A 13,236-nucleotide genomic window follows, 5' to 3' on the forward strand; every position below is an offset into this window, starting at 1 on the left:
TTTTTGTGCTTGAAACCCAGGGCCCTGGCGGGGTAGGCACCTGAGGAAATCTCTGGGTCTGTGGGTTGTGAAGACCACGGGAAATGCATCGTATCTGGGCTACAGCGCACTGTTCCTCAGGGCAGAGTCCCTCTTGGCTTCCCCTGGCTAGAGGAGGGAGTTTCCCAATCCCTGGTGCTTCCCGGGTGAAACAATGTCCCACCCTGCTTTGGCTTGCCCTCTATGGGCTGCACCCCCTGTCTAACCAGTCCCAATGAGATGAGCCGGGTACCTCAGTTGGAAATGCAGAAATCACCCACCTTCTGCATTGATCTCTGTGGCAGCTGTAGACTGGAGTGCTTCCTATTCAGCCATATTGCCAGCCACCCATACTGTACTTTGAAAGAAAGTCACTACATAGAGCCAACACTTTAAAAGAATGGAGAATTATGGTCCCTCTTCTTAAGGTGAGAGTATCTATATAAATTGTTTGGAATACTTTTGCAACAGATATTTGTCTCTCTGTATTAAATTATTTAATCCTTTATTTATATCAGTATGGACTCATGGATATTTATTCTATACTTTGGGTTATAATGCAATATGACTTTACTTATATTGGTGCTCGAATACTCTCCTGGCTTTGGCAAATATGAGAGAGGATTCAGTTGGCTCCTGTACTTCTTTGAGATAGCTCCATCAATATGAGTTTTTAATTTTTTCTGAGTGCCTTACTTTTTGTCACTACTAGATGCCACAGGCTCATATTGTATATTTTATGCCCCACTCTTAGAATCACAGCCATTTCTCCAAGAAGCCCTGGTTCCTTCTATTAGAGACTGGTATTAGAAACCCAGATTAGAAATCTAGGCATGCTTACTGTTACTGGGATGTCATTTCTTTTAGGCCCTCTTTTTGGCAGATTAAAGGAATATATGTGTGTATTCTACCCTATCTGTAAAGGTATACTACCTTTAAATACATCAATATGTTCTGTGACTGGCTTATTTTACTTAGTATACCATCCATGTTGTCACAAATAGCAGAATCTCCTATTTTAAGGCAGAAAAATATTTCACTGTATATATGTATATGCCACATTTCTTTATACATCAATTTTTTAAAAAATGCTTGAATTGTTTCCATATCTTGGTTATTGTAATACCTCAATGGACATGGGAATACAGATATCTTTCCAAGACTCTGATTTTAATTCTTTTTCATATGCACCCAGAGGTCGAATTGCTGGGTTGTATGACAATTTTATTTTAATTTTTGAGAAACCTTCATATTATTACCCATAGCTACTGTACCACTTTACATCCCTGCCAACAATCTGCCAACATTCCAATTTCTATTTTTTGAGACAGAGTCTTGCTCTGTCACCCAGGCTAGAGTGCAATGGCACAGTCTTGGCTCACTGCAACCTCCATCTCCCGGGTTCAAGTGATTCTCCTGCCTCAGCATCCTGAGTAGCTGGGATTACAGGCACCTGCAAACATGCCTGGCTAATTTTTGTATTTTTAGTAGAGACAGGGTTTCACCATGTTGGCCAGGCTGGTCTCGAACTGCTGACCTCATGATCCACCCGCCTCGGCCTTCCAAAGTGCTGGGATTATAGGTGTGAGCCACTGCACCCGGCCCAGCATTCCAATTTCTACACATCCTTACCAACATGTTACATTTCAAGTTTTTTTAAAAATAGCCATTTTAACAGGCATAAACTGATATCTCATTATTATTTGATTTTCATTTCCTTGGTAAATAATGCTGCTGAGCATCTTTATATATCTGATTTGTATGTCTTCTTTGGAGAACAATGTGTTTAACTCCTTTGCCCATTTTAAAAAAAAATTCTGCTGTTAAGTTAAAGGAGTTCCTTAAATATCTTGGAAATTATCAGATATATGATTTGAAAATATGTTCTCTCATTTCAGTTTGTCTTTTTATTCTGTTGATTGTTTCTTTTGCCATGCAGAGATTTTAATTCGATGTCATCTTACTTGTCTATTTTTGCTTTTGTTGCTTGTACTTTTGGTCTTGTATTCAAAAAATCATTGCCAAGACAAATGTCAAGAAGATTTTCCTCTATGTCCTTGTCTAGAAGTTTTACATTTTCAGATAGTAACTATAATAGTCAAACTCATGGAAGAAGAGAATAAAATAGTGGTTGTTAGGGGCTGGAGAGAGGGAAAATAGAGTGCTTGTTGTTCAATGGGTACAAAGTTTTAGTTATGCTAAAATAGTAAATTCTAGATCTGCTGTACAACATATTGTTTATTGTTAACAACGTGGTATTTGTATTTCAATAAGAGGGCAGATCTATTTTGTGTTCTTACCACAAAATAAACAGAAAACAAAAACAAAATAAAAAGGCCGGGTGTGGTGACTCACGCCTGTAATCCCAGCACTTTGGGAGGCTGAGGCGGGCGGATCACAAGGTCAGGAGTTTGAGACCACCCTGGCTAACACAGTGAAACTCCGTCTCTACTAAAAATACAAAAAAAAAAACCCCAGGTGTGGTTGTGTGCGCCTGTAGTCCCAGCTACTCAGGAGGCTGAGGCAGGAGAACGGCGTGAATCTGGGAGATGGAGGTTGCAGTGACCCGAGATCACGCCACTGCACTCCAGCCTAGGTGACAGAGCAAGACTGCTCAAAAAATAAACAAATAAATAAATAAATATAAAAAAACAGAGACACAATGCAACTTTGGAAGGTGTTGAATATGTCTATTATTTTGATTGTGTTGATGGGTGTTTACATATGTACAAACTCATCAAATTTTACATAACAAAAAATGTGCATATGTTTCACTGAGTTATAATCACTATACAAGGAACTGCACATATTATTGTCTAAAATTTGATGAGTTTATGCAGTTTTTTAATAGTCATTATATCTCAATGAAGTTGTTTAAAAACTTTAGTGAAATAAATAAATACATAAATAAGTAAGGAACCATCTTTGTCTATTTAAGAGGCACATGAGTTCTTACATATGTGTTTAACACATGAATTTTACACTGTTGGTGGGATTGTAAACTAGTTCAACCATTATGGAAAACAGCATGGCGATTCCTCAAGGATCTAGAACTAGAAATACCATATGACCCAGCCATCCCATTACTGAGTATATACCCAAAGGATTATAAATCATGCTGCTATAAAACACATGCACACGTATGTTTATTGTGGCACTATTCACAATAGCAAAGACTTGGAATCAACCCAAATGTCCCTCAGTGACAGACTGGATTAAGAAAATGTGGCACATATACACCATGGAATACTATGCAGCCATAAAAAAGGATGAGTTTGTGTCCTTTGTAGGGACATGGATGCAGCTGGAAACCATCATTTTCAATAAACTATCGCAAGAACAGAAAACCAAACACTGCATGTTCTCACTCATAGGTGGGAATTGAACAATGAGATCACTTGGACTCGGGAAGGGGAACATCACACACCAGGGTCTATTATGGGGAGGGGGGAGGGGGGAAGGATGGCATTGGGAGTTATACCTGATGTAAATGACGAGTTGATGGGTGCTGATGAGTTGATGGGTGCAGCACACCAACATGGCACAGGTATACATACATAACAAACCTGTACGTTGTGCACCTGTACCCTAGAACTTAAAGTATAATAATAATAATAATAATAAAAATTTAGAAATTCATTAATGGCGATATCCACATATATTTAACACTTTCTAGTTGTACATGAAACTCAATTTGTATAACATATCCAAGTGCTTTTCAGTATAAAGTCTAGGACTATCTGTAAAAGCTGGTTTTGGCTTTTATAAAATTGAGAGTCACCATATATTTTAAGCAGGTTCTGAGGGAGAATTGTAGAGTGTAGGAGAATGTGACTAAGGAAGACAATATATCCTACCCTCTGAGTTGTGGTGAGTGTGGCATTTGTCGTATTGATAAAATAAAAATAATAAAGCAAAAAAAAAAGTATTTACTTTTTTCTACAGAGTCATAATAATTTTACTATTTTACTTTCTTTCTATTTGGATATTTCATTGTCCAGACAACTGTAGCATCATTTTAAAGGAATATCTTTTAAATTGTGCATTCTTTCTTCTATCTATTAAATATTCCCTTATTTATGATTTATTTAAACGTTCTTGGTATGGAAGCCAGCTAAATTGAGTTCACAGATAAACAAGACTCTTGATGAGTCAGTGGCTGGATACATTTATAATAACAGGTTTCTGAATTAGTTAAACCTATCACAGGTGCAATCTTACACCTGGTGTTTTTAAAAATTTTCTTCAGATATCATTTGTTATGTGTGATTCATCAAGATTTGTTGTGACAGTTCAGTCAATAATGCTTTGGGAATTTATTTAAATATATCAAGCATAGAAAAACATTCTGTTTCAATGAAAACTTTACAGAGGGAAGTAGACTTAGTATATTTGAAAATAGAAGTCAAAATATATTTTTTCATAATATTTAAAAATCAAGTGTGATTTTTGCAGCATTATAATTAGTCAGGCATACTGATTCTTACATTGGGCTCCTCTTTTAGATATATTAGCTTCAGAGTACCTTGACAAATCTCCCTTAATTTTTAATTTGTTATCAAATGTTGTTAAAGCAAGGATACTTTATGTAAATGTGTTAGTGATTAGTTGTGCATGATGACACATTAGACACTAAGGGAGATATGGAAATATAGGCAAGCCTGGAACTCTTATGGAATTTATGCTCAATACATCTTGAGAAATAATGCTACAGATAAGAAAAAGTCAGTAAATTTTCTGGACCATAAAAATATAATAATATATAATGTGCTTGCTGTTTTGTTGAAATCAATAATACATGGAAAGATATTGAGAAGAAAATATTATAAGTAGAATTAACAGCCAGAGTTTTGAAGAAGATTAGATTAAAATTAAGAACGGGTGCTATCAGCGGAACTACAGAGAAAAAAAGGTATGAGAGACTTTGTAAGTATTGGTAAAATTGAGTAATTGAGTAGATAAAGGATACGAAAGACAGGATTCAAGGATATCCTGAATGAGTTGTTGTGCTAGTCACACAACCAGATAAATTAAAATAAGTATTGACTGGTGTGCCTATTATGGATAAATTCAGTCCTAGACTGATAGCACCTGATATTATAACTTTTTAAAGTGAACCTGTATAAGTGCAATTGGAGACATGAAACAGGAGCTGGGAAATGTTTAACTGTATCATTATCATCCTCATCATTATGAGGCAGGAACATTTCACCAAAAGGAAGTTTTTCTTTTTTTTTTCTTTTTTTTTTTTTGAGACGGAGTCTCACGCTGTTGCCCAGGCTGGAGTGCAGTGGCGCGATCTCGGCTCACTGCAAGCTCTGCCTCCCAGGTTCCCGCCATTCTCCTGCCTCAGCCTCCTGAGTAGCTGGGACTACAGGCGCCCGCCACCGCGCCGGGCTAATTTTTTGTATTTTTAGTAGAGACGGGGTTTCACTGTGGTCTCGATCTCCTGACCTTGTGATCCGCCCGCCTCGGCCTCCCAAAGTGCTGGGATTACAGGCTTGAGCCACCGCGCCCGGCCCAAAAGGAAGTTTTTCAATACGTCATTTGAAAATACTTCTTCAACTTAATTTCCTATAATTCTTTCCAGCAATCACTCAGCTACATTATCACTGCCTATCAATCCTTCGGTTCCATTCAAACTGCTGATTCTTGAATAAACCAAAGTCATTCTTGGTTTAGTATTTTTAACTGCTATTTCCTATGCTGGGAACACTCCCCTACAAGACATTGAAATGACAAACTTCCTTCTTATTCAGGACCTCTGGTCAGATATTCAGGTCAGATATGCTGTCCTCCAAAGGATGTTCATCAAGTACCATATTTAAGAAACTACCATCAGTTTCTTTGTCACTCTGTATCCCTATAACCTGCCTTTAAAAAATATTACTTGTCCTTTAAAACTTTTTAAGTATTACTTATCTTTTCATTATTGAGTTGTAGGAAATCTTTATATATAATGAATATAAATTCTTTGTCATATATATTTTATATATTTTCTCAGTTCTTGGCTTATCTATTTTCTTACAAGTGTCTTTTAATAAGCACTAATTTTTGGTTTTGATAAATTTGATTTTTTAAGTAATTCAATCATTCACAGTTTTGTACAAATATTATTACAGTCAATTTTAGAAAATTTTCATTCCCCCATAAGGAAATTCTCCACTCTTTATGCTTCACCCTCTTCCCTTAAAGTTCCCCATCTCTACATCAGTAGGAAACAATTATTCAGCTTCTGTCTCTATGTATTGCCTATTCTGAAAGCTTTAGTTAAATGGAATAATATAATATGTGGCCTACTATGTCTGGCTTCTTTCACTTAGCATAATGTTTTCAGGCTCCATTCATGCTGTAGCATATATGATTGTTTTCTTTCTATTGCTGAAAATATGTTATAGTATAAATATACCAAAATTTATTTATTCATAAGTTAATGAAAATTTGTGCCATTTCTGCTTTTTGCTTATTATAAATAATGCTGCTATGAACATTTGTATACAAGTTTTGGTGTGAACATATGTTTGCATTTCTTTTGGGTATATAACTAGGGGTAAAATTCTCGAATCACATGGCAATTCTATGATTAACCATTTGAGGAATTTCCAGACTGCTTTCCAAAGTAGCTGCACCATTTTCCATTCATAACAGTAATGTCTTCCTTTCTCTTTTGAATGACACTCATCACCATTTATATATTTATGTGCATTTATATATTTATGTGTGCTGTCTCCACCACTAGAATGTTTTCTATTCTTAGCGCAGGCACTTTACATAGAATTCACAACTCTATGTTTATTACCCTAAAAATGACTGATACAAGTAACACTTGATGAATAATTAATAAATTAGAATAAACTCTGTGAGTTAAAATTAGGCTGCAGCATAGATCTTTGAATATATGCATGGTGTTTTATTTCTACAAATTTCACCAAAAAATAAAGAGATCAGAAATAAGTATTGTGAAATGATGCCATAAATATTTTTAAAATTGTGTCTTGTATTGCTTCTTTCATTTTTTAAAGGTAAGAAATACTTCTTTCATTTTTTAAAGGTAAGAAATACTTCAATTAAAATTGTTTAAAGGAATTTGTAATGAAAATGGAACACAAATGACACAGATTTAACATTTTTAAAATTTTACTGAAGTGGTAGGTATTTTTCAAGTCAAAGAAGACAGATAAGAGTGATTGCTGAAATCCAAGCAAAAGGGAAATGTGAGTCTGTGGGAAGGTGACTAAAGAAAGGTGGACTTAGAAAAGAGGTAATTAGGTAGAAGAAATGCATAATTTGCTATTTTACTCTTTCTTTGCAATATTAATATTAATATTTATGAGAGAATATGTGAAAGAGAGGTAAGTGTTCTGTATTGAATCTACTAAGAGAGGACCCAAGAAAGGAAAGGAAAGAAAAAAGGAAGACCCTTGAGACTTTCACTTTTTATGAACTCTTCTATGAACTTCATATGAACTATAATCCCCCTAATAGTCCTAAACTATAAGAAGTATGATGTGCATCTTAAGAAAACTGAGATTCATAAAGGGAATATAACCTTTCCAAATAGAATAAAACAGAGTAATATTTGCACTCATAACTCTGTGACTCCAGAATTCATGGACACTTCACCATACAAAGCTGCCTTCCCAAGAATTACTTTGTCTCCAGCATCATCTGGAAAGCATTCTGCCTCCAGTTGTCTTCGTAATTATTCTGGTTTGCTTGGCAAGCAGCTCCTTTCTTTCTTCCTTCCGTCCTTCCTCCTTTTTCTCCTTCCTCCCTCTTTCCCTCTCTCTCTAGCTCTTCCTTTCTTTTTTAAGTTCGTTTCAGTGGTTAAGAAGGGGGGTTTGTAGTAAGACTGTTTTAGGGGCTGAATTGTGTCCCCTTTCAAATTTATATGTTAAAGTTTTAACTCCCAGTACCTCAGAATGCAACTGTATTTGAAAACAAGGCCTTTAAAGAGGTTACTAAGAATAAATGATGTCACTGGTGTTGGGTCCTAATCCAATATGACTGGTATCCTTATAAAAACAGGAGATTAGAACACATAGAGGAAAGACTGAACATCTATAAATCAAGGACAGAAGGCTCAGAAGACACCAATCTTACTGATCACCTTGGTCTCAAACTTATAGCCTCCAGGACCATGAGGAAATAACAAACTATTCATTTTTAGCCTTTGTTATGGCAGCCCTAGCCAACTAAAACAGACTATAAAGCTTCAAATACCAGTTCTGTAACTTACTAATTATATGATTTTGACATATTTACTTCCTATTTGTTCTATTTACTTATCTATAAAATGGGTATTTTACTAGAACCTACCACATAGTATTATGAGGATTAAATATAAAAGAATTAGAATGGTGACTAACTTGATAATGTTAGCTGTTATAATTTTTATAAGTAATCCTTGAAAGCCTCTTGGGTACACGGTAGACACAGAAGCACAGTATTTATAGAGCTTATTCTGCATTGAGAATGTCACGTCAGACATTTTGAAGGTCTAAAAATATAATTGAAAAATAGCACTGATTTGGAAAGAGCTTAGGGTCAAACCGAGAGACATTTTTGTTTGAATTTGGTTAAGCATGGGAGCTAAGAATTGCAAGACTCCAAGTGGTAAGGTGAAACGTTACAGGTCTCAATGTAAAAGTCATGTTCTAAAGATTCAGATCCATTGGAGCTAAAATATTTTGGCAGTTTGGCTTTGGTGACCAGAAGAAAAAACCTCAAAAGGAATAGCAGCAGATATTGACAAAAATGAAATTTATGGGATAAAAAAAAAAAAGAGCAAGAAACTCACATAGAATTAAAGAGAGTCATAGGATTATATCATAACATTAAATTTCCAGTTCATCATCTTGGGAAAGGCATGATACAACTGGTAGGCAGTTATCGATCTATTTTATCATCAGTTTGGGGGTATACACATTATTTTATCATCTTTAAGTGAATCTAGAAAAAAAAATTATGGTGCTAACATGTATACTGAAAGCATGGTACTTATCTAAAGTTTCTAGTTCAGATTTTCCTCTATTACATATTGTTGAATTTTTTTCTTTTTTAAAGTTTTACTATTCATCTCTAAGTTCAATGAGTACTTTGCCATGTCTAAAAGAAGGAAATTTCATTTTAACTGCTGATTTATGGTGTACCAGTGGAAGACAGGAGAGACAAAGCCTGACAACCAGAAAAGAAAAAAAAGAAATTGAAGAATCTTTCTAATTTTCTGCTCAGCAGTGGCTAATGTTGTTGCCCTCTTGTTGTTGATTACTTCCATCCACTCAATTTGGCTGATCTCCAGGGGGCCTACCCTTCTGTCCACTAAAACTTGGCATCTGTTTTTTGTCGTTGTTTTTTTTTTTTTTTTTTTTTTTTTTTTTTTTTTATCTTTAACTGATGTGCTTTCATTTTGTTTTATTTTATTTTGGTTGTTTTTCATTTTGGGTGAGTTTACAGCACACTGATACCGAAGAAAATGAATAAAGAAAGAAAACATTAGAATAAAACTATGGTGGAGGAGAAGGGGGACAACAAACTCTACAGGAATTCTGATAGTTTTCTAGTTCCTTTTCTTGAAGTTTACTTTTTGTTAGGAGTATTCTCAATTGTAAATCAACAAAATATTGACAATAACTAGGATCTGCAAATGGATTTTTGTTACTAAACATTACTAGATTTCCAACTGTATTTCCCCAATGGAGAACTTGCATAATCTCAGGGAGAGGTTTGAGAGCCAGATTTTTCTCAGGAGAACAGTATTTCCTGAATAAATACATTGTGGGAATGCAAATATTTGGGAATTTCCCAGGGGAGGTCTAAGGCTGTGTAACTGTACGTTTGTCACATACCAAATTCTAACAAGTCAGCACGGAGCCTGCTTTATCTCTTTATTAACGTCCCTGCTGGGTCCCACATTTTTGGGATATCGAGTCATCACTGTAAAGATTATTTTGGCATTAAATTTCTTTATATATGACATAAAATTAAAAAGATAAAATTTTGTAAATTTGGCTACATGGTGAATATTATTTAAAGCAATAATATTAGAAGAGCAAAGATGTATCATTATAAAACATCATGTTTTATAAAGATTTACTATTTTCACAGTGGTTTCTTATCTGTTAGACTACATATTGACAATAATACTGTGCAAGTATGTTGAATAGTGCTGTGCAGGTACATTGAATTTATCTTAGAGCTACATAATATATTTTTCAGCATGATATGACTAGATGGCTAGTAAGTGACAAAGGCAGAACTAGAACCTGGGCTACATTACCCCAGAGCATCCTGAAAATAAACAAAATATATGAAATGGAGGCCAAACCCCAACCCAGGAAAATATAATAAATAAATATATTAATTACTTACATTTGTCTATATTTATTTTTAAAAATATTATCTTAATTCAACTTGAAGAAGATGTTTGGAACTATCACAAAGCAAACTACAGGATAAAAACTGGTTTCTCTGATTTGTTAATTCTACAAATAGAACTCATTAACCAATATATATTTTTACCTTGATCATTATTACAATTTTTGATTCAGTGAGTTGCCTAAATGTTTTCTATTTCTAAATTAAATTCTAAATTTCATTTATATTTATTATCATAAAATACTTCTACATCACTCTATCCACATATATGTAGGAATCTGGGTTTCAGCCCAAACCCTGATTAACCTCATTAGAGAAGGGCATAGGTCACAAAGCTTAGAAACCTGGAGAATTGCCTCTCACAGCTGGGAACAGGGCACAGAAGTTCACCCAACAGTCAAACCCTGAATGAATGGATTAGTACAAGCCTAAACAAGGGAATGTCTAAAGAGATACTTGAAGATCTGTTAAGTATTATATTTACTTTCCCTTCAAATTTGAAAGGAAATACAAAGCATTTAATATCAGTTTTAAAAAAAAATCCTGGCTAAAGAGTTGAAAAGAGCAAACCCTGTTTTATTTCAGCCTCCTTTCAAACATGTCATTATAGTCAGTTCAATTATCTGGGATTAATTGTTATATGTAGATTAAGTCTGTTTAGATTTGCTCTGTAGATGCCATTTTATTACTATAGGGAGGTTAAATTACAGTTTGTCCTTCTAATTATAACAATCACAATGCAAATAGCAGTTTCTACTGTCGAATCTTTATTATTATTTTGCTTTTCTCATTTGTATCTCATACTCACCTTAAGAGAATGTTATCTTATGCTCATTTTATGAAGATAAGAAACAATGGTTCAAAATAACAAAATAAATTGTCCAAAAAAACAGCTTGGAAATGGCAGTGTAAGTATATCTGACCTTGAAGCAAATGCCTTTAATCACTGCTCTATGCTATCAGATATTTTAAGATAGTGTTGGTAAAAAAAAAAAAAAAAAAAAAAAGTAAAAATCATATTTAAACACTGATGCATCGATTGAGTAGTGTGACTCATTTTAATAAAAATGGTAAGAATTTGAAAAAGGCAGTAAAGATTTGATACAGGCAGTCACCATCTTATAATGGAGTCATATTCCAAACTATGTTGGTAGGACCAGTGTTTTGGAACTCTGAACATACAATATTATAAATGAAGTTTATGTTGATAGTTAACTGGTAAAAACAAACACGAATAAAAAAAGCTTCAATGCATAAGGATGAACTAGTCCAGATTTGAAGTTTAGCAAGAATGCTGCATCAAGGTGGCTTTTATTTGCTATCACTTCCAAACAGCCAACAAGTCTTAGAATGGATTTCACCAGGTAAGTGGGGCTCTCAGGAGCTATCTTAGTCTATTAGGGCTGCTATAACAAAATATTACAGACTGCGTGGCTTAAACAACAGAAATTTGTATCTCACAGTTCTGAAGGCTGGGAAATCCAAGATCAAGGTGCTGGCCCAACGGTTCCTGGTGAGGGCTCTCTCGTGGCTTGCCAATGGTGGCTGCTTTCTCACTATGTCCTCACATGGCCTTTCCTGTCCTGTGTGCACAGGAGAGAAAGAAAGAGATATCTCTTCTCTAAGGCCTTCTTTAAGGCCATCAATCCTATTGGATTAGGATTGAACACTTACTGTCTCATTTATGCTAATTACCCCCTAAAGCCTTACCTTCAAATAAAGTCACATTGGGGGTTAGGTCTCCAACATTTTGGGGAAACACAATTCAGAGCAGGAACATTCCTAGTGTTTCAAGGAAGTGTCTCTAACTTGGTTGCAAATTTGTCTCGGAAGCGGGGGTCACTGCCTTTCTATCAGTAGGCTGGAGCTGAAGACACATCAGCCCTAGAGTGTACTTTCTAATGTGCAATTCAATTCTTTCCTTTCCGTATAGCTACAGACTTTCATTCTCTGTTTCTTGTGGCATTATTAACCTTTAGGCAGGACTGGTCATACCAATCACATTTCTATTGAAAATATAGCAATCGCCAACTTCTTATGTTGTACATTTTATGATAATTTGCCCAAATTATGGTGTTTGTTTATTCATTTATGGTTGTTCCTTAAGAGCAAAGAACTGGTCTGGGAAAGTGACTGTTTTCTAGAAGTATTCTCCAGTGAGAAAGTGTATTTTTTGCTCACAATAAGAAGGAAAGACTTGGCAAAGAAAACAGATTCTCACCATCGAATTCCTTCTCTACCCTTATTTCCTAACTGTAATTGCAAATCACATGTAAGACAGCAGAAGGCATTGCCCTGGAGGTCAATTCTTGTAACCTGAAATTGAGTAATATATTTGTTTTCTGATTCAGTTAGTTGTGCAGACTAACAATGAAAGTACCCAGAAGGCTTATTTTGAAATCGGAGATCTTTCTCAGAATTGTGCATAATAAAATTCATTACTAAACATTCGAAGGGACCCAATCTAAATATGTAATATTTACCACAAGATTTTAGGAAAATAATCAGTTATTATTACGAATATGAAAAAAGGTGGAAAGACATTCCCAATGGCAGCAGAGAGAAAACCTGATAAATCTTACCCATATTGTCAATATTATCTCTTCACTTTTGGCATCGTCCCCTGACTTAATCACATGAATGGAATGGAAATATTTCTTCTCTACAAAATCTCTACTCAAATCGTGTCTTTCAGAGCATAAAATAGGTTGACGGTTATGTTCCCTTCCTTCCTATGCTTTTTAAACCACTGTACCTCTTCCTGTGTTACACATTACATATTTATTTGCTTACTCTGTCTTTTCTCTCAAATGTAAGCTCTTTAAATATGGGAATCATGTT

General features: G+C 34.9%; 1 protein-coding gene across 7 annotated transcripts in view; it reads right to left on the reverse strand.

Annotated features, from left to right (window-relative positions):
- Window positions 1-13,236, reverse strand: part of TFPI (tissue factor pathway inhibitor) — a 105,157-nt gene that overhangs the window by 68,314 nt on the left and 23,607 nt on the right. For 3 of the 7 annotated variants that reach the window (XM_015432467.3, XM_065525746.1, XM_074009567.1), the window contains one exon: window positions 11,857-11,978. The exons of the other annotated variants lie outside the window; for them this stretch is intronic. The gene's annotated coding sequence lies outside the window, so the exon portion shown is untranslated. The remainder of the gene's footprint in view (window positions 1-11,856; window positions 11,979-13,236) is intronic. 7 annotated transcript variants of the gene reach the window in all.

This window comes from Macaca fascicularis, chromosome 12, assembly GCF_037993035.2.
Source record: "Macaca fascicularis isolate 582-1 chromosome 12, T2T-MFA8v1.1".
In the NCBI taxonomy this organism is placed as follows: Eukaryota; Metazoa; Chordata; class Mammalia; order Primates; family Cercopithecidae; genus Macaca; species Macaca fascicularis.